We start from the raw sequence: 27,812 nt of genomic DNA, 5'->3' as shown, positions 1-27,812 counted from the left end.
CAGCAAACCCCAAAGTGAGCTCCCCAGGCTCCTCCATAAGCCTGCCCCTCCCTCTCCCATCTCCTGCCTGGTGTCCCAACCTCTAGGCCACAACGCCAAAGCTCAGCATCCACTCGCAAAAGAAGCGTCTCACTCCCCCTCACTACTTGCAACCCACCAGTTACTGAGTCTTTTACATTCAGCTGTCTTAGAATTCACATACATCCCAGCAATAGACAGATTTGAAAGCTGGGACTCAAACAGATACTTCTACCCCAATGTTCATTGCAGCACTAGTCACAATAGCCAAAAAGTGGAAACAATACAAATGTCCATCAACAGATGAATGGATAAACAAAATGTGGTCTATGCATACGATGAAATATTACTCAGCCATAAAGAGAAATGAGGTCCTGATAGATGCTATAACATGGATGAGCCTTGAAAACATTATGCTGAGTGAACTAAGTCAGACACAAAAGCATAAATATTGTATGATTCCACTTATATGAAATATATGGAACAGGCAAATACATAGAGACGAAAGTAGACTGGTGATTGCCAGGAGCTGAGGGGAAGAGGCAATGCGAGTTACTGCTGAGAAGTACTGAGTGTCTGTTTGGGGTGATGGAAAACTTTGGGAAATGGATAATGGTGACGGCAGCACAGCAGGGTGAGTGTCACTGAATAACACACTTAGAAATGGTTAAAATAGAAAACTTTTTGCTATATATTTTGCCACAAGAAAATAAAATTTAAACAAGAAATAAATACATTCAGTTGTCTTCTCCACCCCACCAGGACCAGGGCTGGGATAAGAAAGTGCCAGCCCTGAAAGTGAAGGTCTCCTTACGTGACACACCCTAGCGCCAGCCCTGTCCCTGCCCTCTAGATGAGGTAGCTTAGCTCATCTAGAGTGAAAGCACTTACCTGGTCTCCCTCTCTCTCCACTATCCCCCTCCAATCAGCCTCTTCCCTACAGCCAGATTCATCCTGCCAAACACCAGCTTAGGAAGATCACATCATCCCCTGCTCAAGGACCAGGGATTCCCCATCACCAACTAAATTAAGTACCAAGCCTTGCAAGAGCAGCTGTCATGAGGCTCATGGTAAACTGAGGCAGACTCTGGATTTCAGATGGTGCCAGGACTCAGCAAACCTTGCATGAATATGTTGGCCACCACATTGCCTTGACCAGCTTCTTTTATTTGAAACTACTCTGCAGAAGGCTTCCAGCTAAGGGGGAAGTGCTGGGCTTCTCTTGACATAGAGCTGACGGCTAATTGGATCATGAATGAGTCTCTGACATCAGGGTAGTTCATTGATAAAGTACTTAAGAGTCTAGCCCATGACCCGACACCAAAGGCTCCATGAAGAGAAAGGAGTCATCAAGTGAGCCAATCAGATTTCTTCTCTCAGGAATTTGAACTGGAAGAGTGAGGAGAAGGATGGGTCAGTCGATAGCAGGATAGAAAAAGAGACACAAGGAATTGAACTCAAGTCCTGTTCATAGAGTGAGAGTCCACTCCCTTCAGCTGCTGAGTCCTGGTACCATCTTAAATCCAGAGGCTGCCTCAGTTTACCATGAGTGCCCTGGTAGCTGCTCTTGTTGGCTTTCCATAAGAGTGTCCTTGTTACGCCACTAGCATCTCATGTAAGCTAGCTTGAGTGGATCGCTGATTCTTTGCAGTACAGCCCTGCTTAGAGTCTTGGCGGCAAGTAACAGAAACCCCCTCAAGCTGGCATCATTGGGGCTGTTATTACAAAGATACTGGGAATCTTGTGGAAGAGGACTGGAACTAGAATGCAGAAGGCCACCAGGAGTGTCAGTCTCTTTCTCTCTCCCCCATCTGCAGTCCACTTGGTCGCTGGATAGGACCTTCCCACCTCTAGCCTCCCTGTGGCAGGTTCAATCACCCCACAGAGACTAACCGTACCTTCTCACAGTCCCAGTTTCAAATGTCCAGAAAATAGGATCTGATTGACCCCATTTGGGTCAGGTATCCAATCAGCCAAGAACCAGGGGACCAGCCCATGAAGGAGACATGTGGCTGCTGAGCCCATGAGTTCTTTCTTTAGGTTGACCATTGCCCTCTCGGGATTCACTCTCACCCATGACTGTGTCCTCAGTGCTGAGGTGAGAACCAGGTTAGGCTCTGCCCTTCCTGACCTTGCAGTCTGGCTTACCCAGGCCTGGTGCTGGGTGAGGAAGGCTGGGTCCCACCAAGACCTGGGGCAGAAGACAGCTGTCGGGAGAGGCATGTAAATCCCTAAACAACCAGCTCCTGCCACGCAGCCCTCGAGCTTGGCTGTGACACTCACACACCCACAGGAAAAAGGGCATCCAACACTTTGATGTGCTTCCAAAAAGCTGGAGACATCTCACACCCACAGATAATAATCATGATTTTCTGTAATTATTATTTGTGTATTTTGCATAATTGTCATAATTATTATCATCAGCTCATCAGCTTCTCATCCCAGCGTGCTCTCCTCTCATCCTCAGCCCTGAAATCTGATCACATGGGGCACCCTTCCCTGCCTCTGACTTCCTCCCAAGAGCTGGTTCTCAGGACTCCCTGCAGCAAATGGGATGGGACACTCCTGAGCGTTCTACCGTCCAGAATATTCCCAGGCCTCCATGCTAACCCTGTGCTGGGCCTGTGCTCAGTGCTGAGAGAGGAGACAGGGAAATGAGAGAGCCTCTGGCCAGAGACAGCTCACTCGCTCACTCAGGTAGGAGAAATAAGGCCTCTCTGTTCCCCTCAAGCCAGGGATGTGCTGGAGCCAGCTCACAGCAGCTCAGGAGAGCCGACTGTTAGGATTTCATTCCAACTCTGCCTTCAGTGACATCACTTTGGTAGCTTGCAATCAGCCATGGAGGGAGTATTTACACCACAGAAATTGGCAAAAGAGATTTTTTCCCAGAGAGCCAAATGTTGAACATTACCAGCACACACTCAAACCCACCCTCCACAGCACAGCAAGGGTGTTCTTTTAGGACTGCATCCATAACAAGGTGACTCCCCTCCAATGACTCCACATTGCCCACAGGTAAACTCCAACACTTTAAATGTAAGGGCTCCCAAGCCCTGCATGACCAGCCCCAGGCAACCTCTCTGGCTTCCTCTCTCACCATCTCCCCACGTCCTTCCAGATCCCTCTATGCCCTATAATGGTGACCACTAGGCCCCACTCTCTGGCCTGCAGGTTCCACCACATTCCATCTCTACCTAAAACACCCTCTCCACCTGCTGCCTTTTCCTATCCACCCCTCAGGTCTTGGTCTGGACATTACTTCTTTCTAGAAAGGCATCAATGACCCCAACCTTCCCTTGATGCTCCCTGTACCCCTCTCTCATTGCGGCACTTTGTATTTTAATCATGTGTCTACCTGTCTGTTGTTGTTATTGTTAGATGCCATTGAGCAGGCACCCAGCTCACGCCGACCCCATGCACATTGGAACAAAATGCCGTGGGGTCCTGCACCGTCCCCATGGTTGGCTGTGGACCGGACTGTTGTGATCCATAGAGTTTCCTTTGGCTGATTTTTGGAAGTAGATCACCAGGCCTTTCTTCCTAGTGCATCTTAGTCTAGAAGCTCTCCTGAAACCTGTTCAGCATCATAGCAACATGCAAGCCTCCACTGACAAATGGATGGTGGCCGCGCATCAGGCGCATTGGCTGGGAATCAAACCCTGGTCTCCCACATGGAAGATGAGAATTCTACCACTGAACCACCACTGCCTGGTACCTGTCTGCAGCCCCCACTGCACTACAGGCTCCACAGGGCAGGAGTCAAGCCTAACTCCGCTCCCCCACCAGGATACTTGGTAAGGCAGGGAGACACGTAGTCCCTTGGAGATCCTACCTCCTCCAAGGCCCTGCCAGGGAACAGGTATGAGTCCCCTCTGCCTGGGCAACCCCAGACCTCCGTTCTCTCCCAGTCCCTTGAGTCTCTAAATCTCCCTTTAGTCTGAGGGAAATCCCTCCCTCTCTTTTCACTTTTCTCTCACCTCTCCCACCAAAACATCCCATTTAATCCCCTGGAGAGGCTCCAGCTTTTGGAAAACAAAAGCCAAACAGAGGAGTGTCTTGCAGACGCTGTCTCTTCCTGCCCAGTCACAAATCTCTCCAGAGGCAAGGAAGCTCCAAAAGTTGCCCTTGTAGATGGAGGAAAGGAAGAGAAAGCATCACTATCTCCGACCCTCAGCCCCACCAGAGTGTGGGTGGTCACTGGAGCCCCTGGTCAGGGCAGACCCCCCGGTCAGGGCAGACCCCCCCCCAAAAGTTGGAGTCTGGCCCTGAGATACCAGGCTGGCCTGGGGACATCCTTGAGATAGCACCAAAGGAATCCATAGTTGGGTGGGGACACACTCCCCCGCCCCGAGTTGACCATTACTGTGTGGAGTGGAGAGCTTCCATGGAGGTTTGATACTAGCTCCAAGTGAGGAACATTACTTCTTCCAGAAAGGGCAGAGCAGACGTTCTGTGAGGGGAGATGTGGGCTTGGGCAGGCTGGGGAGGAGCAGAGGAGTAAGTGGTCCGGCAGAGGGAATAGCTAGAGCTTGAAACTGCACTGACGTCCTAGGAAACAGCACCAGGGGGCCCTGAGCATAGTGGGCATGGGAGTGGGAGGGAAGGGGGTGCTGAGGTAGAGAAATAGATAAAAGTCAGATGTGGGGCCTGGGGGAGTCCCTGGGTGGTGCAAACGGTTAATGTGCTCAGCTGCTAACCAAAAGGTTGGAGGTTGGAGTCCATCCAGAGGTGCATCCAAAAAATAGAGCTTGACAATCTGCTTCTGAAAATTAGCTGTTGAAAATCCTATGAAGCACAGTTTACTCTGACACACATGGGCTCACCATGAGTCAGAGTCAACTCGGTGGCAACTGTGGGGGGGTGGGGAGGTCTTGGATCCCAGGCCAGGGAACTTGGCCTTCATCCTACAGGCAATGGGGAGTCACTGAAGGGTTCTAAGTAAGATCCGAGTGTTAGAAAAAGCAGCCTGGCTCAGTGTGGGGAACGAATAAGAGAAGGATAGGAGGAGGAGGAAAAAGGGGGCAGAGGCAGGCCCAGAAGTACCTGCACACACCTGGAGAGACACATTTCTATGTATGTAGGCACCCAACAAGAAGCCCTGGTGGCACAGCAGTTAAGCACTCGGCTGCTCACCAAAAGGTCAGTGGTTCAAACCCACCAGCTGCTCCACAGGAGCAAGATGTGGCAATCTGCTTCCGTAAAGATTATAGCCTTGGAAACCCTATGGGGCAGTTCTATTCTGTCCTACAGGGTTGCTATGAGTCGGAATCAACTCGACAGCAACAGGCTTTTTTTTTTGGCGAGACACCCAGCACCTTCACACCAGAATATACCCGCACAGAGGCACGCACATGTCCACGGGCACGTGCTACAAACCGCCCTGAACTCACCCCCAGGCAGGTGGGGCAGGTCTCTCTTTGTAGCTGTGCCCTGCTCAGGAGCTTCTTAGCCCCGAGATGTCCCAGCAGGTGCCAAGGGCCTCCTCAGACCCTCCACTGTGGCTCTCAAGGTCACAAGACGTAAACGACTCAGACGTACCCCACAGCGGGGAAAAGAGGACCTGACATTCGTCCGTTCGCTCTCAAATGCCTGCAGCCAGGTCATTCCACACACACTAGAATCATCAGGGAGATTTCAGAAGTTACTAATGCCCAGCCCTGTGTTCAGAGATTCTGATTCAGTTGGTCTGAGGTTGGCACCAGGATTTTTTTAGCACTGCCCAGGTGATTCTAATGTGCTTCCAGGGTTGAAAATTACTGACGCAATCATCTGCCTCTGGATCCTACCGGCCCAGGCACCCTGGGTCACAGGCAGGACTGCCCCACCAGATGAAGCCCTGAGAGTGTGAAGGTGCTCCTCCTGCTGCCCTTCAGCTCCCCAAGGAAGCTCCTGACACCCTGGGTCTGATCTCCTAAAGACCCATTTCTAAGTGCCAGTGGTGCAGAGAACAGAGTCGCGGTGTCGGGCTCGCCTATCTGTGCACTGCGGCTGCCCCCTGCTGGACAGAGCTGGCCATGCCAGCTGCCTCCACGACCTGCTTCTCCTCCCAAGCAGGGCAAGCCCCAGGCTGAGGCACTGCGGTAACCAGGAGCACAGGGTCATGGAGAGAAGCCCCTTAATCCCTTCCAAGAGTCCCTCAGTCCTGCGTCCTCCTGCTCTGCCCCAGCAACCTCTCTGGTCCTAGCTATCTCGGGCCAGGCTCACTTACTCAGTGGTGGCCAGGAATGCTAACCTGGGCCAGCCAGCCCTGGCAGCTGGGGCCACCGAGACAAATGAGAAAGGGAACCCAGGAGGTGCCTCTCACACCTATCCATCATCCACACAGCTGCCCAAGCCACCTTCCTCAAGCTGATCGTGTCCTTGTCCACTCCACACACTTCTGCCCTTAGGAAAAAGCCCAGGCTTATGGACACGCTGACCAGGTCCCTCAGTCTGGCGGCTGCTGCCCAGTGCACAGCCTGGCCCAGTCTCCCTGGAAAGCTTTCCATGCTGAGGCTGCCTGGCAAACTCTTATCACTCTTTCATCCTCTGCTCATGCCACCTCCTCTAGGAAGCCTTCTCTGACTTCCTCTGTCCAACCTTCCTCCCCTGTTAGTCGCTGCCTCCTCTTTTTACTCAGTGTTATATACTGTTATGGACTGAATTGTGTCCCCAAAGATATGAGTTGGAATCTTAACCCCTATATCTGTGGATAAGGAGCCCTAGTGATGCAACAGTTAATCACTGGGCGTTAACCAAAAAGTAAGCAGTTCAAACCCACCCTGCAGCTCTGTGGAAGAAAGATCTGGCAATCTGCTTCTGTAAAGATTAACCCACTGACACTGAGTCGATTCTGACTCACAGCGACCCTATAGGACAGGGTAGAATTGTCCCATAGAGTTTCCAAGGCTGTAGTCTTTACGGAAGCAGACTGCCACATCTTTCTCCCACAGAGCAGCTGGTGGGTTCAAACGGCCAACCTTTTGGTTAGCAACTAAGCACTGTAACCACTGCGCCACGAGGGCTCCTTCCTATAAAGATTACAGCCCAGGAAACCCTATGGGGCATTTCTTCTCTGTTACATGGGGTCACTGTGAGTTGAAATCAACTCTACAGCACCTAACAACAACATCAATATCTGGGGATAGGAGCCTGGGTAGCATAAGAAGTTTTCGATCAGCTGCTAACAAAGTTTGGTGGTTCAAACCCACCCAGTGGCTCTGAGGAAGGAATGGCCTGGCTCTCTGCTTCCGTAAAGATTACAACCAAACAGGCCCCATGGAGCAGTTGTACTCTGTAACACACGGGGTCACCATGAGTGGCAGGGTAGGGGAGAGCGGGGGGACTCGAAGGCAGTCACCACCAATAACAACATACCTGTGGGTGAAATCTCATTTGGCAATAGGGTTTTCTTTGTTATGTTAATGAGGCCATTTCAGTGTAGAGTGAGTCCTAAACCTAATCACTGATCACTTCTGAGTTATAAAAAGAGCAGATTAAACACAGGAGCAATCACAAACGGGGGCGGGGGGTGGTGAGAGAAGATAGATGCCACGTAAAGATCGCCAAGGAAACGAGGAACAGCAGGGCTACAGAAGTTGAGACAAGGATCGTCCCCCAGAGCCAACAAAGAGCCTTCCCCTAGAGTGGAGAAAAAACCTAACCCATTGCTTTAGAGTTGAGTCGATCCCGACTCATAGTGACCCTATAAGACAGAGTAGAACTGCCCCGTAGGAACATAGAAACAGCCCAACGAGTGGCTGGTGGGTTCAAACTGCTGACGTTCTCGTTAGCAGCCAATCTCTCAACCATGGTGCCACCAGGGCTCCCCCATGGCGCCGGTGTCCTGAATTCAGACTTCTAGCCTCTGAACTGTGAGAAAATAAATTTCTCTTCTTTAAAGCCCCTCATTTGTGGAATTTCTGTTACAGCAGCACTAAATAACAAAGACACATGCCCACCTCTTACAATAATTCTGTTTATCCATCTGCCTCCCCTCATCAGACTGGGAGTTCCCAAGGGCAGGGACCAGGGACCTGGAATCAATAAAAGTTTGTAGAATGAATGAAGCCCTCTGCCTCTCTGGCTCCACCACGCTGATGGGCTGAGTCCGTCACTCAGAGAAGCAATTCCTAGAGTAAGTAAGAGAATAATAACTACACTAACAAAGCACTTATTAAGTGCCTGGTGTATATTCCGTTCCAAGTGCTTTACATATATAAATTCATTTAACCCTCACATCATTATTATCTCCATTTTATAAATGAGAAGACTAAGGCACAGAGAGGTTAAGTAACTTGCCCAAACTCACACAGCTGCTCAGTCCAGAGCAGAGAGTCCTCGCAGGAGTCAGCTCCAGAGACCACGCTGTTAACCACACTTCTCTCGCAAGGGAAGAGAATGTTTGGCTGAGAACCCGTGTCTATTCTGGGCCCAGTCTGCCCCCTCGGCGCCTCCTGTGGGATACTGGGAGGGTCTTCCCAGGAGAGGCCAAGCTCAGATTCTGTCTCCAGCCAGCAATGCTGCAGCTTCGTTCACTTCCTTCTGAATTTTTCTGACAAGAACAGATGCCACCGCAGCTGACAACCAGCCTGTCAGTGTGAACCGGAAGGCAGATCCAGACCCTCATTTGTCTGGTGAGAAAATGGAACTGGACAAGCAGGCAGCTGAGCTTTGGGAGACCTGGAGGATCCCAGGTGGTAGCAGGAATGGGAGGGCTCCTGATGGGGGCTGAGAACGGGTGCAGGGACACAGTGGGAAGTCCCAGATGGCCAAAGACCTTCTGGACCAGCCCCTGCCTCTAGTACTTTCTTCCTTCCTCCCTCCCTTCCCCTTCCTTCCTTCCCCGTTCCTTCTTCCCACTTTCCCTTCCTTCCTCCTTCCCATCCTCCCTCCTTCCTCCCTCTTTCCCTTCTTTCCTCCTTCCCTTCCTCCCTCCCTCCTTCCCTTCCCTCCTCCTTCCCTTCTTCCTTTTCTTTCTTCCTCTTCCCTCCTTTCCTTCCTCCTTTCCTCCCATCCTGACTTAGTGAGCAGCTACCATGAACCAGCCTTGTGCTGGCTCCTGGAAACATACGGATGAAGGAGTCTCTATCACTGCCCTGCAGGAGCTCCCAGTTTGGAGACACAGGTGGGGACAGACCATCAAAATTCAGCACAGTGTGTGCTAACTGGACCAGAACCCTGAGGCCCAGCTGCCTGGGTTCCAATCAGCCTCCACTACTATGAACTGTGTGAATTGCACAAGTTACCTAAGTTCCACATCTGTGAAATGGGCTGCTAATAACACCTGCTTCACTGGGTTAATTAGAAGGATTAAACGAGCTAACACGCATACAGCACTTTGGAACAGTGCCTGGTACACCCTAAGCTCCTTCCGGGAGTAAAGCCCGGGGGGTTCTCTGCTCCTCTGGGTTACCCTTATCCTCACAATCCAGAAGTGTCCCTGCGGTCTAACCACTATCCCTCCTGTTGCCAGGCGCTTCTTCCCACCCACAGCAGATGCTAACATGCACCACCAGCGCTGTGCTGCACACTGAGCTCACACCCACTGCTGCCTAAGCCTGGTGGGTGGGGGCCTCAGAGACTCTGAGACCCTGGTCCTGTAAGAGGGTAAGTGTTCTGCTTGGGGCAAAAGAGTTCCCTACTCCAAACCAGGTATGTCCACCTACCTATCACTCAGGCCCAGGGTGTTAAGTGGCACCTCTGACTGTGAAAAGCTGCCCCACAGCTGGCTTCTTAGCTGGACTGTTCTTCCTGACAGCTGGCCTCAGGAGGGTCATGTTGTGACAGAGCAGAGGGCTGCTAAAGTAATCTGCTGGAGGATGTTGTCCCTGACTCAGCCCAGCCCTGCAGCCTTTGTCCCAGGGAGCAAAGTAACAAGGCCAAGGAGTCGGGGCACACCTTTGCCCTAGCAAGCCCCAAAGACAAGCACCCATCTGTGGACTGGGTGTGTTTGAGTGTGTCCTGAGGTGTCAGAGTGCTTGTATCTGAATGTGTGTGACTGGGTGTGCATCTATATGAGTTTGTGAAGGCGGAGGGTAACTGCGTGCTTGCGTTTCTGTGCTTTGTGTAGTTGTGCTCACGTGGCTGTGTACAGCTGTCTCTGTGTATCCGTATGTGTGTGTCTGTGTGTTCCTGGGGACATCCAGCGTGGGCGTCCCTGTGGTAGCGGGAGACACGGTGTGCGTGTCTGTGTCCACGTGTGGTGTGTGTCTGTGAGAGAAGCTCTCTGTGCATTTGTGTCGCTGTGTGTGACGGAGCATCGCAGGCCCCCGTGGCTCTGCTGATGATCATGCTGAGTGCACCAGCGGGACTGTGTGACGTGTCTGAGTATGTGCCAGGGCCTGGACGTCTGTGTAGCCGTGCATGTGTCCGCGTGTGAACGTATGCGTGCCCCTGGGTGGCGGCATGTATCGTTGTGAACGTAGGTTTCAGTGTGATGAGCGTGAGCCCATGAACGTCAGTGTGTCACTGTGTGTCCGTGTCTCTGTGTGACTAGACGTGTGCGTCAGTGCGTCAGGGTGTTTGTCGATCGGTGTCAGTGTGTGACTGTGCTCTCTTGCCAAGCTAGCCCTGCCCCATCTCACTCGTACTGATAGGTGCCCAGGGGTGGTCTCTCCGTTCCAATACCCCAGCTCTGAAGAGCCTGATTCCCACCAGTTCCCTGCTCAGCCGCGTCTGCCAGGAATCCCACCCTGGTCAAATGCCACACCTGACAGGGCACGCTCGTGTGCACGCACACAGAAGCCGAGAAGCAGACGCTGTCCCCTGTGCAGAAGAGCCCGGGAGCCAGCTCCAGCTCTGGCAGGGCTCTTGTATGGCCAGCACCTGCCCCCGCCCTCAGCTCTGCCATCCCCTGTGTCTCAGCCCCACTTCATCCCCTCTCAGAGGCTCTACCCACAAGCCCTCCAGCTCCTGGAGGAAAAGAGTATTTCAGTATTCCCATCCGTGAAATGGGTAACAACTGTTGCTCTTGTTCACTGCCATTGAGTCAGCCCCAACTCATGGTGATCCCGTGCACAACAGAACAATACACTGCCCAGTCCTGCACTATCCCCACGATCAGTTGTGGATTGGACTGTTGTGATGCACAGGATTTTCATTGGCTGATTTTTGGAAGTAGATCACCAGACATTTCTTCCTCGTCCAACTTAGTCTGGAAGCTCTGCTGAAACCTGTCGAGCATCATAGCAACACACACGCCTCCACTGGTGGCTGCACATCAGGTGCATTGACTGGGAATCAAACCCGGGTCTCCTGCATGAAAGTCGAGAATTCTACCTCTAAGCCCCCACTGCCACATGGGGTAACAATAAACCCAAAACTCACTGCTGTGGAGTTGATTCCAACTCATAGTGACCGCTTAGGGTTTCCAAGGTTGTAAATCTCTACTGAAGCCAACTGCCACATCTTTCTCCTGTGGAGCCTCTCTGGTGGTTTCAAATCGCTGACCTTTCCGTTAGCAGTCAAGTGCTTTAACCACTGTGCCACCAGGGCTCCTCTGGGGTAACAATAGTGCTCCATAAATGCTTGCTGTTGGGGTCATTGTTCCTAGAGGAGGCCGAGCACCGCCTTATCGCCGTTAATGTCAGTACTGCTATCGAGCATTGAGCAGCTGCTTTCTGCAGTGCTTTACCTACACGTTTTCATTTCATTCCCATGCCAACGCTTCCTGACTCCAACCCCTCCCATGCTCCATGCACACAGAGGCCAGAGCATCAAGCCCGAATTCCATGGTGTGACCTTCAAGGCCCCCCACAATCTTGTCCAAAGTGATTTCTCCCCTCTCCCAACCCTCCTTCTGGCCCCTTGCCCATGCTGTTCCCTCAGCAAGAATCCTCTCACCCTCACATCCAGGAAACTACTACGCACCTTGCAGAACCCAGTAAATGTTGCTTTCTCTGGGAAGTCTTCCCTGATGGTCCTGTCACCTGCTCCAGGAAGCCTTCCCTGATTTTCCCAGAGTTGGCACCTTTGGCCTGAGCTGAACCCCTCTGACAGCCACCCTGGATCCTCATTACTTCCTTGAGATCAAGGCAGAGTCTGATTCCCTGATGGATCCCCAACCTGGCACATAGTAGGTGCTCAGCAGTATTGGCTGTGTGTGTGATTCTTGGCTGGTTGTGGGTAAAGGGGAGCAGGCGGAGACCCAACTTCCCTTCCCTTCAGCTTGCCCAGCCCTGCCCTCCCTCCAGGCTTGTCTATAGTGTCAAGGAGCTTGTCAAATGCAGACTGTCTGAAACCGCCCTTGACTTCAAGGGGCTCCACAGGAGCATCCCCAGAGCAGGAACAGACCTCTGCTTGTGGCTGAACAGCTGCTCCCCCAGACCTAGAGTCCATCCCCCGAGCCCTACAACCACTCGCCTTTCCCCCCACCCCCCATTCACTCACTGCCATCATCATCAGTGAGGCCGCCCTCAGAAGGGGCAGAGTGGAGAAGGCGTGGCAGGGGGAGCAGGTGGGAAGGGGAAAGGAAAGAGGGGCTAGGAAGCAGAAAGGAGTGGAAGGAAGGGAGGGAGGAAAAGGGAAGGGGAGGAGAGAAGAGAAGGCGGACTGATCCTGTTTCCTCATCTCTGCAGGCTGTTACCTCCCTAGCTAACACTTGCCTGCCCAGCACAGCCCTCAGCCCCTCCTAATTACCAGGATTAGCACTGAGCCGAGCTACCACACTTTATGATTCTCCTCCAAAGCAAAAAACGTAATGAAAGCAATTACAGTCATTAACACTCTGCCCTCTTCACCGCCTTCTGTGAGAGTGAGAAGCCCACAGGCTCCAGGGAGTCAGGTTGGCCCCCGGGTGCCTCTCCTCCCCTCGCTATTTGCCCCCTCCTGCCACCACCACCACCACGAGGAGTCTAGGAGACCAGGAGACCAGCCTGGACTGGACAAGCTGCCAGCAAGGCTGGGGGCAGCGAGGAAGGGCCTCAGCGAGGCCCCTGACGGACTCTCTCCACACCTGGAAAAGCTGGGAAACCAGACCCCTGGGAAACTGCACAGAGAGGGTTCCCCAGGAACTGCCCCCAAACCCACCCTTTCCTGGCCACTGCCACCATCCCATCCCCCACCCCAGACAGAACCACCAGGCCTAGTCACCCCGAGACTTGGCCTTATCCCTCTGTGATTCCTCACTGCCAGGCCCCCCAATCCCACAGGCAGGACTCCCCCAAACACTGTGTTCTCTCTGACTCCCCAATTTCCCATCAGCCCAGCCCAGTGTTCTGCCACTACCCAGCTGAGTGACCTGGTCACCTAATGCCTCGGAGCTTTTGTTTCTTTGTCAACAAATGGGTTTTGAAATATCTGTGGAATAATCCCTTCCGCATGGGTCACGCAGACAAATGAGATAAACAGGAAGCACCTAAAGCGATACCTGGAACACAGTTGTTGTTGTTAGTGGCCACGGAGCGAACCCCCCGTGCTCCAGAGGGTTTTCAAGGCCGTGACCTTTCAGAAGCAGATTGTCAGGCCTGTCTTCCGAGGAGCCTCTGGGGAGCTTCGAACCACCAACCTTTTGTTAGTAGTAGTTGCATGCTTAACCATTACTGGTGATTCTCTTCAATTCTCCCCCAAGCAGAGAATGACCGGGGCGGGGCAGGAAGCTTTGCTGAGGAGGCTGGGGAGGGGACCAGGCTCTGGGCTGTGATGATTTTGTGGACCATGATGCGTGTGACCCTGGATTAGTGCAACAGCCTCCTAACTGGTCTTTCTGCTTCTGTCTCTGCCTCCCTGCCCTTCAGGTTTTTTTCTCAATGCATAAGACACAGTGAATCTTTGTAAACATAAGTCAAATCATGTCCCTCCTCTGCTGCAAATCCTGCAATGGGTCTGCTTACCCCATCTCACTCACAGTAAAAACCAAAGTCCTGCTACCCATCCCCCTCACTCAGGCCTCAAAGGTATCCAGCACACTCCTGCCTTAGGACCATCCCCTCTATCTGGAAACTCTTACTCCAGCTGCTCATCTCCTTCCAGACTTTATTCAAACGTCATCTTCTCAATGATGCAACCCTTGCTCAATAACCTGCCACACACTCCTAATCCCCTAACCTGCTCTGCTTTTTCCCCATTGTGCATATCATCTTCTAACGTGCTTTGTAATTTTCTCATTGTGTTTATTGTTTACTATCTAGCCCCCACAAGGGCAGGGATCCTTCTCTGTTTTGTTCTGATGTTTTCCCAGAGCCTAGATTAGTGCCTGGCACATAGTAGACACTCAATAAATATTTGTCTAACTAACTGAAGAGCTGTAACCTTAGACAAGGCATATTGTTTCCCCTGGAAGATCTAGTGGAGCCCACAGAGGGATCTGAACCAATGGAGACATCAGCATAGCAATGGAAAGCCATGGTCATCAGGCTGTGCAGGACAAGTCCTCAACAGCGACACCATGTGGCAGGAAGAAGAAAGAGCAGTCATGGGCTTTCTTCTAGGCTCGGTCCTAGAAGTAGGATTAACTTCATTTAAACTGCATGGGTCACCGGGATTCCTGGTCAACTGAGGCAAAGGGAGGGATCCTAGGCTGGACTTTCTTTTAATAAACAGTTGTCCTCAGCAATTGATTTAAAAAATTAAACGTGTTTTGACTTTACGTATTTTACCCCAACTTGTGGAGCAGTCATACCAAGTTACAGGGAAGGGGAGGAGGAACATGTCAATTAAAAACTGAAAGTTTCCATCAGGTAAGAGATGGAAAATTAAATTCCCCTTTAGGGAGGACTCTTAATTTAGTTATGCAAGTGTAAACCAAAGACCCTCTTCTGGAATGGAAATGTTGTCCCTAGGAACTCCAATTGCTTTGGAAGTGAGCAAGTCAGAAGGTTCCTCCAGAGGCGACCCTGTGGGGTGGAGTGAGGGGGAGAGAATGGGAAGCGTGAGTTTTGTGCCTGTTGCTGGATAGGCCCTATACAATGGGGGCCTCGGTCGAACCCTGGACAGAAGATGATGGAAATATTTCAATAAAAGATTGGGAGACTCCTAGTTCTCAAAAAAGAACTAGATATTACATTATTAGAGGGCAGTGGTGGTTCAGTGATGGAATATTCTAGTCTTCCATGCGGGAGACCTGGGTTCTATTGCAGCCAGGGGACCTCACGCACAGCCACCACCCATTTATCAGTGGAGGCCTGTGTGTTGCTATGATGCCAAATAGGTTTCAGTGGAGCTTCTAGACTAAGACTAGGAAGAAAGGGCTAGCAATCTGCTTCCAAAAATCAGGCAATGAAAACCCTATGGATCACAACAGTCCAATTCCATTGTTCATGGGTCACCATGAGTCAGCGGCCAACTAAACGATAGCTAACCAATACAGCCATAATATTATTAAGTTTCCAAGTACTAATATGTGTTAATTCAGGGTGTTTGGCACATACATGTTTATGATATCACTCTATCTTTCTGGTATGTTTGAAATTTTTATAATTTCAAAAAAAGAAGCAGAAATAGAAAATATTCCATAAAATAAAAAGATTGGTACAGCTTGGAACCCAAGAATAGGTGCTTCAAAGCATGGCATAGGGGTGGATACAGGCCATCTTCCCACCCCACACAGACCCCTCCAAGTCTCTGGCACCGAGTGACTGTTTTTATACGTCCCACTTCACTGTGCTGGACCCCAGCATTGGCTCATATTTCTTTTCAGGACCCATCCATAATGACTCTGAGACCCCAAAACTCCAACTGAACAAAGTACACGCTTCTACAAGGTTCTTGTCCCGAGTCTTTTCTACGTTGAGAAAAATATTCAAAACTTAGAAATAAGGCAAAAGTGTGACTGTGAGCCCTCTCCATGCCACGTACATCGTCCCAGAAGCCCTGCCAAGAGTCAGCTGACTCTCCAGGAGACGTAGCTTTGTTTGACACTCTAATTACTATTGATTAGGGCCCAGACTCTGTAAAGTTAGATGTTCACTTGTAGAAAACTGATAAGGTACAAATGATTTCCATCCAGTAGAGAAAATAACCCCAAAGGATATGGTTGTACTGCCCTATAGGATATTAACCAATTTTATACCTAATTTAGTAATGTTATTCCATCACGATTTGTTATGAGTTTCTCATATCTTCCTTTGAACCAGCTTTGTTCGAAGGCTCTCTCATCCATTAGCGAGTTAAATAATATTTTGATGGTACTATGTACAGTGTGAGAATTATGTTTTTAGCATTTTGAGAATAATACTTTGGCATCTGGGGACACTAGAGAGGTGCTCATGTGTTCCACACACAGTCCTGGTGGCTTGGATGTTTGTCCCCTCACTGTCTTGCTGCGCCTTCTCCTGGTCTCCCCCACCCCCCCTTTCCGCTTCTGTATACTGCGTGTGCAGCTCCTGCACAGCTACGCAGTGTTACCTTGAGGCTCAGAGACTGTATGCCCGATTTCAGGGTCCCTGTTGCATGGGAGGAAACCCTGGTGGCGTAGTTGTCGAGAGCTTGGCTGCTAACCAAAAAGGTCGGCAGTTTGAATCCACCAGTCGCTCCTTGGAAACCCTATGGGGCAGTTCTACTCTGTCCTGTAGGGTCGCTATGAGTCAGAATTGACTCGACAGCAATGGGTTTGGTTTAGTTTTTTGGTTGTGTGGGGAGCACAGACACCAAGGAAAGACTCTTCAGGCCTCCCCACACCTGAAAATCCTTGTTCAGCCCACGCAATGAAACCAGGTCACATCATAGCAAACTCTGCTTCAAACGCAGTTATTATAAAACAGAACATCTAACATCTTGGTTTGTGTTCCTGCACTTAGATTTCTTCTTCCAGGGCTCTTAATAGAAAAACAGGTGGTACTTGCCTTACTTGTATAAAGGACCCATCATGGTAATTTTCTTAAAAGGCAGGGCAGAGGTGGGGGGAGTGTAATTCAAGGTCATTTGTATGTACACCTCTAGGAACCAACATGGGAAGCAACCATCCCCAACTGAGCTTCCTCATTAAGTTAAAAAAGACAAAATTAAAGACCCTCTTCTCCATATAATCTGCTACAATATTTTATAACTTATTATTGCTAGTATAGAAAAAAAGCTTTAAATTTTTATTAGTTTGTACCTAACATCTTACTTAACTCTTTCATTTGCCATAATTAATTGTTTTTAGTTAATTTCATTGCGTTCTCTAGTTATAAAATCATGCCTTTGGCAAATGATGGTAACTTCCCCATAGTTAAATTTTGTAATCATGTTTTTTGTCTTTTTATGTGGGCTGTAAGATGTGTTCTTTGTGATGATTAAAACAGAGTTGGGCTTTTGAGCAGCTGTAGAAAAAAAATTATTGGTGAGCAAAGAGGCTAGTGAATGAGAACAAAAAAATGTCTGTTGCTGTCAAGTCGATTCCAACCCATATGTGTCAGAGTAGAACTGTGCTCCGTAGGTTTTCAATAGCTGATTTTTGGGACATAGATCACCAGGCCTTTCTTCTGAGGCACCTCTCAATGGACTCGAACCGCCAACCTTTTGGTTAGCAACCAGGTGCGTTAACCATTTGTACCACCCAAGAACTCCCATTAGTCATTCCAAAAACAGAAAAAACCAAACCCGTTGTTGTCAAGTTGATTCCAACTCACAGCGATCCTATAGGACAGAGTAGAACTGCCCCATAGGATTTCCAATGAGAGGCTGGTGAATTCAAACTGCCAACCTTTTGGTTAGCAGCCGTAGCTTGCCGTAGCTCTTAATCACTGCACCACCAGGGCTCCAATTAATCATTAGGGAGATGTAATCAAAACCACAATATGATACAACTTCAGGCCCTCTAGGATAGCTATGAACAAAAAAATGGAAAGTGACAAATGTTGGTGAGGATGTGGAGAAATAGGAACCCTCATTCACTGCTGGTAGGAATGCAAAATGGTACGGCCGCTCTGAGAAACATTTTGGCATTCCTCAAAAAGTTAAACATAAAACTACCATAGGACCAAGGAGCCCTGGTAGCGCAGTGATTAAGCACTCAGTTGTTAACTGAAAGGTGAGCTGTTCGAACCCACTAGCCACTCCACAGGAGAAAGATGTGGCAGTCTGCTTCCATAAAGATTACAGCGTTGGAAACCCTGTGGGGCAGTTCTACTCTGTCCTGTAAGGTCGGTATGAGTCAGAATCAGTTTGACGGCAATGGGTACCATAGGACCCAATAATCTCAATCCTAGGTGTACCCAAAAGAATTGAAAATGACTGAGAAAAATAGCTTAAAAAACTGTCATAGTCACTCGAGTGACAGGGTAGTGGCCTGGACCAGTATGGTGCCTGCAAAGGAAGAGGTACAGAGAAGAGAGATTTTAGATGATGAATCAGCAACGAAGGCAGGAAACCAAACAGACTCCTGGCCTGGACACTTGAAACCCAGTGATCCACCTGAGGGTGGGCATTGTGGTGCTTTCCCAGCACCCACTTCACCCTTTTCCTAACATACAGCCATTGTTTTACCGGTGGGCACTTGGTCCAGACCTAAGCCAATCGTGCCCTGGCATTGCCCAATCACATGACTCAAGTTGGTCCAATCAGAAGTAAAGTTTAGGAATTTTGTTTTAAGGTTAACCAAAGGGAAGCCTCCTCTTTCTCCCAGGATTTGGAGGAAGACCCCTGAAAGCCTAAGAGCTGTAGGCACCCAACCTAAAGAAGCTGGCCTGAGCATCAAGAGTAACAACTCTGGATCAAACCTATCCTGAGGTTCACTCTATCTCTGGACTTTCAAATCATATGAAATACACATCCCTTTATTGGTTAAGCCAGTCTGTGGTGGTTCTTCTATTACTTACTATACAAAGAGTCCCAACTGATACACCAGGAAATTGACAATATTTTTAATAGATGTTACAATTCTCTTACAATGTTTTCATCTGAAAAGACGTGTGAGGGAGAAAATCAATTAGAATTCTCAGTTTACAAACATTTCCTAAAATGTGAATTCAAGAGAGAAATTAGCAGCTATTTTAATTGTTTACTCCATCTCCACATTCTCACACTTCATCTACCTACTCTCTAAACATATTAACATTTTTAAAGAACACTTTTCCAGTTTACAATGCAACTTCACACATCTCAACTCATATGCTTCCCACAACAAACAGAAGGGCTGGATGGTAATAGCTATGTCTCATGTTGTGTGGTACTCTTTCTCTTATATCATCTCATGTGATACTTCTGTGTTTCACTCATGCAAGTTCTGGACTCCAGAAAAAAAATGGTGTACTTGTAGTTCTCTAAGCCCACAGGGAACTGTTTCACATTTCTATGCCTTCACTGAAGTCATCTTCCCTACCAGGTGAACTCCTATTCATACTTAAAAACCCATTTCAAGGAAGACACAGTGGTGTCTCTTTCCTCAGGGAGATTTGGGCAGGTGGTATGGTCTTCAAGAGGTACATTGCCTTTGTCAGGCTTGTCAAGGTCAGCCAGGTGGCTGTTGGAATGTAGTGGGGGCTCCGACCAGCTGTTTGGTGTTTTGGGGTAAACTTCATCCATCACAAAAAAAACCAGTCACTCACTCCACTAGCACCTTGGCCATAAGAACCTGCTTCAAGCTGGGACAAATTTACTGTCTGTGGTATGGAGGGAGAAGGGTCAGCGTTAGCCTTGACCTCAGGCCTTTTTTCTTAGTTTTATACTACTGGTCCTCAGGCCAATTCAGACAGTCTTTAGGCCTTCAAAGAGGCTTCAAAGAGACTTACAGATAAACCTCAGATAGGTTTTCAAATTGGTCTCAAAGAGACCCTTATCCAGATCCTCAGGCCTTGGAGGGGCCTTCGATGGGCATGGATCAGGCACAGACCTGCCCCAGGAAGCCCTTCCTCCAATCTCAGATGCACCTCAAGCACATCTTCCCCAGCCTGGAGAGACCAGACCTAGAACCCACTGTCTGCTCCCCATCTGGAGGTCTGTCTGGGGCCTCAGGCCTGTAGGATTCAGTCTGGGAGTGTGTTTGCAGGTCCAATGGCCTGGTAGGTGAGCACAAGGGAGGCTGGTGGTGGCCAAGGTGACCAGTATGACTTCCTGTCCCAGAGCAAGTGGGGCACACTGCCTCCCCCATCTTATTGCTGCTCTGGGGATTCTAGTAACCAGAATGGTCCTCTCCATAGAATCAGGGGTCAGAGGGTAGGGAGGGTGGGGAGAAAATTGTCCCACTGTGGGGCAAAAAGGATGGTGGAGGGAGGCAGGTGAAGGGAGCAGCAGAGGTGACCCCAGTCCTTCGCCCCAAAGCTGTGAGGTCTGTTTCCTGGGGACTTCTTGGGGGGCTGTGGCATCATGTCCCTCTAATTACAGGACCCAGCTGTAACTGTCAGTCTGAAATCTACTTCCTGTGTCCTCAGCACAGTTGGGTCTATACCCAGGGGTTGGCTGGTGTTGCCACAACTGAACTCCTGCAGTTTCCCAACCTGCTCCTCCTCCAGGGTTCCCCAGCTCAGAGAATGGCCCATCCTCACTCAAGCTCCTCTCTCCCCTCCCCCAGCAGCCATAGGTCGCCCTGCCCACCTGGCCTGAAGTCCTCAGCTCAGCCTGGACTAATGTCACAACCCCCAGCTTGACTCCTCCCCTTCAATTCCTCCCACCAGCCTCCAGAATTAGTCTCCCAGAACCTCTGATCATATCCCCTGGTCTAGAACCTCCTATGGCTCCCCAGTGCCCACAAGATAAGTCGAAGTTCCTTGTCCCACCCTTCACAACCAGCCCCTACTGACTTCTCCAGATTCACCTTCCTTCCTTTCGCACACCCTACTTTCCAGCCAGATTCAGCCATATCCATTTCTCACTTTCAGACCTTTGCTCCTGTCAGTCCCCTGGCCCGGGCTACCTATTCCTCTAGTGCTGTTCACTCTGCTGTTATTTCACCAAGCCTGTGCCCCTGGTGGTTCCACCTAGGAGTACCCCGCCCTCCTTGGATTTCCTGTAGCATTTCACCATTTCTACCCCCTGAGCTCATCCTGCACTGGGTGGTAAGCACTAGGTGATTCAGTGCGGAGTGGGAGTCCCAGTAATATTAGTTGCCTGAATGAAGTCATTCATTCAGCCATCAAGTATTTGCTGAGCACCTACTACACTGCTGGCACTGTTCTGGGTCCTGGGAACAGCCGTGATCAAGACGAGGCCCCTGCCTTCATGCTGGAGATTCATATTGTCCCAGGGGATAGCTACAAGATAGCTGTGCAGCTGGACCACCCAGGTGGTCCTGTCTCTACCACTTACCGACTGAGTGATGCTGGGAGCATGAACTCTGGCTTATGCAGAGGCCTTAGCTACTTTCACGGAAGGCTCTCCAGACCCCAGTGTCCAAGGTCCCAGAGTTCCAAAGCAGCCATCACCCTGTTTTCTCATCCCTCACATCGCCTGCCATCTGAATGCACAGGGCAGGTGTGCACACAGGTACTTGGGCATGGAATGCATTAGGGTGCATGGGGGGCAGGGTCTGAGACCTGCACTTACACACGTTCCAAGCCAGATCCCATGTGCACACAGGTTCCCGGGCATGGGGTACATGGGGGGGAGGTGCGGGGAGAAGGTCTACACTTACACATGTGCCAGGCTGGGTCCTGTGTGCACACAGCTACCTGGGCACGGGGTACATGGGTGAGGTGGGGGGGCAAGGTCTGCACTTACACAAGTGCATACAGGTAGCTGGGCGTGGGGTACATGAGGGGAATGGGTCCGAGGTCTGCTGGGGCCGGGTCCCCTGTGCACACGGGTGCTGGGTGGGCCCGGCCACGATCCACCATGGTGGCCTCACCAACGCACCTCCTCAGCCCCTGCACCGCCGACTCCCTGCACACCATGATCCTGCTGTTTACCTTTGCTGAACCCCGTGTTAATTGGTTTTACCCAGCCTTTTGCGTCTCCCATTAAATGAGGAAATGCCACCTATAAAATTTTAATTTTAAAAGCCAACTTGTTTGCTTTATATTGAAATTCCCCGGGCAGCTCCAGCAGAGGAAAACAGACACATTTTCGTTTCATTAAAGCAATTTGAGTGAAGATAAAAAAAGAAGCTGAAAAATTAGATTTAAAAACAGAGAGCGAAAATCATTTAAAGAAAATAAATGGAAATGAGCTGCCGCAGAGGGCGGCGGGGACCAAGGCTCCATCTCTGCCCTCCCTGCCCCCCAGCAGGGAGGGCAGCCAGCTTCTAGTGGGGGAGGCGCATGGCGGGTGGCGCCCCCAGAAGGCTGGACTACGGACTTTCCACACTGGAAAGCGGCCCCCTGGGAGTTCTGGAAGGAGCCTGGGTGGCGCGAGCAGTTTGCGATCGGCTACTAACCACAGGGTTGGCGTTTGGATCTCACCCAATGACTCCTCAGAAGAAAAGTCTTCCGTAAAGATTGCTGTCGTTAGGTGCTGTTGAGTGGATTTCAACTCATAGAGACCCCATTTGACAGAGCAGAATTGCCCCATAGGGGTTTCTAGGCTGTAATCTTTACAAGAGCCGATCACCAGGTCTTTCTCCCCTGGAGCCGCTGGGTGGTTTTGCACCATCAGCCGCTCGGTTAGCAGCCAAGCGCTTCATCGTTGCACCATCACGGCCAAGAAAACCCTATGGAGCAGTTCTCCTCTGTAACACGTGGGGACCGACTCCATGGCAGCTAATGCTGTAGGACTACCCGGGTGGTGGTTAAGCTTGCTAGCTCTGGAACTGGACCACTTGGGTGGTCCTGGCTCCACCACTTACCAAATGAGTGATGCTGGGCAAAGGAATAATAATGTTACTTAGCTCATAGGGTTGTTGTGAGGATTAAGTAGATTAATACCTTGAAAACACTTCAGCAGGATCTGGTATGCAGTAAACCTCCCGAAAAACAAACTACTGTCAAGTCAATTCCAACTCATAGCGAACCTATAGGACGGGGTTGAACTGCCCCATAGGGTTTCCAAGGCTGTAAATCTTTATGGAAGCAGACTGTCACATCTTTCTCCCGCAGCGCGGCTGGTGGGTTCAAACCACTGACCTTCTGGTTGGCAGCTGAGTGCTTAACCACTGTGCAACCAGGGTTCAAGAGGGGCTTAGGGAAGCCCCACTCCATGGCACTATTCTTGTGGCCCAAATTAATCCATTAAAATTTTATTAAATTCCTTCCAAGGAGGGAAACATAGGACAGTGATGAAAGCCAACCTCCCCGGGTTCAAATCCCAGCCCTACCACTTACCAACTGTGTGTCCTTGGGCAAGATTCTCTTGGGCCTCTGTCTCTCCATCAATAAAATAGGAATGATAACTGGATCAGCCACATGTCATCATGAGGAGCCAATAAAATAAACTCTGTGGAGTGTCTGACACAGAGAAAGTCCCAGTGAATGGCTGCTTCTCTGCATCAGGCCAGAGAGACAGCAGTGAAGGACAGGGTCGGGGTCAGAGGCAATGTGGAGCTGGGGAAGGAATGGGCAGGCGGTTGCTTAACAAGGTGACCACATGTCGAGCTTCACAGCTGCTGCCCTGGAGTAATTATTAACGACGCTCTCTTTCATTCTCAAACATGTCCTGGCTTGGATGATGAAGTATATGGTCATACTACTCCAAACTCCCCACTCCAGTGAGGGGGGCCTCAGAGCTGTCAGGAAAGGTTTCAGCCCATAGTGGTGATTGTTAGCTGCCACTGAGTCAGCCCCTGACTCATGCCAACCCCACGCAAAACGGAAAACACTGCCCACTTCGCCATCCCCACAATCAGTTGCAGATCGGACCATTGTGATCCATAGGGCTTTCACTGGCTAATTTTCAGAAGTAGATTGCCAGGCCTTTCTTAGTCATAGTCTGGAAGCTGTGCTGAAACCTGTTCAGCATCACAGCAACACGCAAGCCTCCACTGACAAGCAGTGGTGACTGCGCATGAGATGCACTGGCCAGGAATCGAACCCAGGTCTCCCGCATGGAGTGGGAGAAATCTGCCACTGAATGACCAATGCCTCATTTCAGACCCTTAGAACTGTCTAACTAACTACTGAATCCAACCCCGAGCCCTAACCCCAGGCTCTGCTCAGGCAAAGGAAACTCATCACCTCAATTAGCATTATAAAGATCCGGGGTGGGGCAAGGCCTCCAGGAAAAGCTGCGGCCTCTCAGGAAGGTGCTAGAATTTTAGTCGATCGGGGTTCCAGGGCCCTATCACTGCCACTTCGGGCGACTTACACACAACCCTGGATCCTTAACTTCCTCATTTCTACAAGGGGAATTCGTAAGAGTACTGCCTTACTAATAACCACCAGTGCAGAGATCAAATCAAACAAGCTAATGGATGCGAAAGTGTCTTGTAAACTGTAAAGAGAACGCACAGTCTAATGAGTATCATTAGGAGGTCAGTAACAACTGCTCTAGCCATCAAAGCAGAATTCCCAGACACTGCTCCTGGAAAGGAGCCCTGGTGGCACAATGGTTAAGAGCTCAGCCTCTAACCAAAAGGCCAAGAGTTCAAATCCACCAGCCACTCCTTGGAAACTGTATGGGGCAGTTTTACTCTGCCCTATTGGAAACTCTGGTGGTATAGTGGTTAAGTGCTACAGGTGCTCACCAAAAGGTCTGCAGTTTGAATCCACCAGGTGCTCCTTGGAAAATCTATGGGACATTTCTACCCTGTCCTATAGGGTCGCTATGAATCAGAATTGACTTGATGTCAATGGGTTTTTTTTTTTTATAGGGTCGCTATGAGTCAGAATCGACTGAATGGCAACATGTTTATGCGTTCCTGGAAAGAGGAGTCCTGGTGACGCAGGGGTTAAGTGCTCGGCTGCTGACCAAAAGGTTGGCAGTTCAAACCCACCAGCCGCTCCACATAAGAATGATGTGGCAGTCTGCTTCCATAAGGATTACAGCCTTGGAAACCTTATGGGGCAGTCCTACCATGAGTCAGAATCAACTCGATGGCAATGGGTGTGGGTTTTTAGGTTCCTGGAGAGGAATCCCTGGGTAGTACAATTATACACTCGGCTGCTAACCAAAAGGTTGGAGGTTTGAGTCCACTCAAAGGCACCTTGGAAAAAAAGGCCTGGCGATCTACTTCTAAAAATCAGCCACTGAAAACTCTATGGAGCACAGTTCTACTCTGACACTCATGGGGTTGCCAAGACTTTGAATGGACTTGACAGCAACCGGTTTTGGTTCCTGGAGGAGACCACAGAGAGGGCAGAGATGAAGTATAGAGGGTTACAAAGGGGCATGGCGGAGGGTGGGAGCGTCTGCCCAATACCTTGACACAAGAAAGTCCCTTAATGCACAGCGTATGTCCTGCAGACCCCAACCCACTTCCTGTGACCGGCTGGGAAGGACACCCCCAGTACCTGTGCAGCACCCTCTGGTCCTCCTCGAAGACCCCCTGCTCCAGGTAGGAACACCTGCTGCCCTGGAGCTCGGTCCCACCTGTCCATCCGTAAGTTGCAAGAGCTGCTCAGAGCATGTGAAGTACATGGGGCCTCCCAGGCTGCTTCTCAGCAAAGCTCAGAGAGGACATCTTAGTGGCTATCCTAAGGTGCCCGTTTTTTCCTAGGTTTTTCCAGTGGTTTCCCAAACACTGTACACCAAGGGATCCATAGAACCCCTGAGATATAATGACAGATTTAATGAGAGGGTGAGACCAAGTGGGGGAAGCTCCAGGCACCTCTCTCTCTCAATCAGAGTGGCTCTATTTTATATATTGGGCTTCTGTGCAAGATTTTGCTTGCACAAAAATTTCCACAGCTAAATTTTTTTTTTTCAAAACCATTGTTCTGCTCCTCTTCCCCCCTTCCCTTCCTTCTTGAATGATTCAGTCCTAAAACCCTCACAGTGGAGCAAGGGAGATATCGCATGGGGGTGGGGCATGGAGGACCTGAGGTTGAGCAGGGGCTGGGGGTCCATCCAAAGGGGCAGCTGGCCTGGGATTCTGGAGTACAAACTGGGGAGGAAGCATCCTCACAGGGGCAGCAGGGGGTAGGTGTTAGAGCCAAGCAGAGTAAGAGGGACAGACACATGGGGGGTGGGCCCAGTGTGGGAGGTCAGAAGGGCCGACATTTCTGACTCATAGCAACCCTACGTACAACAGAAAGAAACGCTGCCCAGTCCTGCACCACCCTCACAATCGTTGCTGTGTTTGAGCCCATTGTTGCGATCCATCTCCTTGGGGGTCTTCTCTTTTTCACTGACCCTCTACCTTACCAAGCATGATGTCCTTCTCCAGGGACTGGTCCCTCCTGATAACAGGTCCAAAGTTTGTGAGACGAAGTCTTGCCATCCTGCCTTCTAAGGAGCATTCTGGTTATACTTCTTCCAAGACAGGCTTGTTTGTTCTTTTCAAAATCCATGGTATATTCAATATTCTTCGCCAACACTGTAATTCAAAGGCATCAATTCTTCTTTGGTCTTCCTTATACACTGGCCAGCTTTCACACGCATATGAGGCGATTGAATATACCATGGCTTGTATCAGGCACACCTTAGTCTTCAAGGTGACATCTTTGTTTTTCAATGCTTTAAAGAAGTCGTTTGCAGCAGATTTACCCAATGCAATGCATCATTTGATTTCTTGACGGCTGCTTCCATGGGTGTTGACTGTGCCTCCTCTTACACCTGTCCAAATCCTTTCTGAAACCAAGCTGAGCTGGCCCAAGGAAAACCTGGAGCCCCTTCCCACATCAACTGAAGTCGTCAAATATTAACTGAGCACACCAGTGTGCCAACACACAGACCTGGAGGAAGCAAGAAGGACAGCCTCACCCCAAAGGAGTGCACAGCCTAGCAGGTAGAACAGACAAGGAGACTGTCATTGTAGAGTTTGAGGAAAGGACCTGGGCAGGGGTGATGGGAGCACGTGGTGGGTAGGGAGCAGGGTGGCCTCTTCTAGGGGCTCAGGAAACACCACAGAGGAGCCAAGCTGAGAGATGAAGGATGAGCTTGCCAGGTGGGGCAGGATGAGGACACAGGTCATCATACTGACTTTGGGCCTCGACGTCTCCCCCTGCCCATCCTCACCCCTCAGGCTCATCCCATCCGCAAAGGCCACAGCCACCAACAACCTCACAAGAGACCTTCTACTCCTGGGACCCCAGGATCTACACCCAAGGCACAGACCCCTCCAGACAAGGAGCTTCGGGGGTCCTCTCTTCCCCTCTTAGCCCACACCCCACTTCACCTGGAGGCTCTCCTCCATGGGAAGGCCCCTCACCTAATTCCCTTTCTGGTGTCTTACGTCCCTCACAATTAGAAGTTCTGCCTCGTGTTTATCTCAAATCCCCCTTGCTTTTTCTATAGTTATGAGGAATGGGTAACTGAAGGCAAATCTCTCCCAGAGGTAAGAGGGGGCAGAAGGGGAAGAAGAGAACTCCAGGTCGGTGAGTTGGGGGCTGGTCAGTGGGTTGGGGCTGGTCGGTAAATTCAGGGCTGCACCAAGACCCTCCCTTCAGGTGGAGGCTCCCTTGCCTGCCCTCCTTTTTCCCCTCGGTAAGCCCTAGCCTACATCTTTCCTTCAAAGGTCTCTCTGCCCTGCCCATGTCCACGTGAGAGCGCCCCCTTATGCACCCCACCCTCCTAACACGCCTCAGTCTTCCTCCCCAAAGGGTCCTTTCAGTACAGAAATCCTGCCTAGGCCCCATTCTGCGTGGTACCCTCCGTTTCGGCCTCAAGATGGTCCAGCCCAGCTTAGAAAAATAACCGCATGGACCCCATATGACCTTATTTTCCAAGGGGAAGGGGAGAGCAACCTACAGGTGGCCTCTCATGCTTCAAACTGACCCAGGAGAGGTGGAGGTTAGACCCCAAAAAGGGATGTGAAAATGGCTTCCCTGGGTATCCCTTGTCCCTGCCGTCACCAGGAGAGGGCGCCACAGGCCAGCCGTGAGACGTGTTGTCTGCGAACCGTAGTGTTCCAGCTGCCCAGGAGTGAGCAG

Source organism: Trichechus manatus, unplaced genomic scaffold (genome assembly GCF_000243295.1).
Source record: "Trichechus manatus latirostris isolate Lorelei unplaced genomic scaffold, TriManLat1.0 scaffold00015, whole genome shotgun sequence".
NCBI classification, from domain to species: domain Eukaryota; kingdom Metazoa; phylum Chordata; class Mammalia; order Sirenia; family Trichechidae; genus Trichechus; species Trichechus manatus.
Note: the sequence above shows the minus strand (reverse complement) of the source record.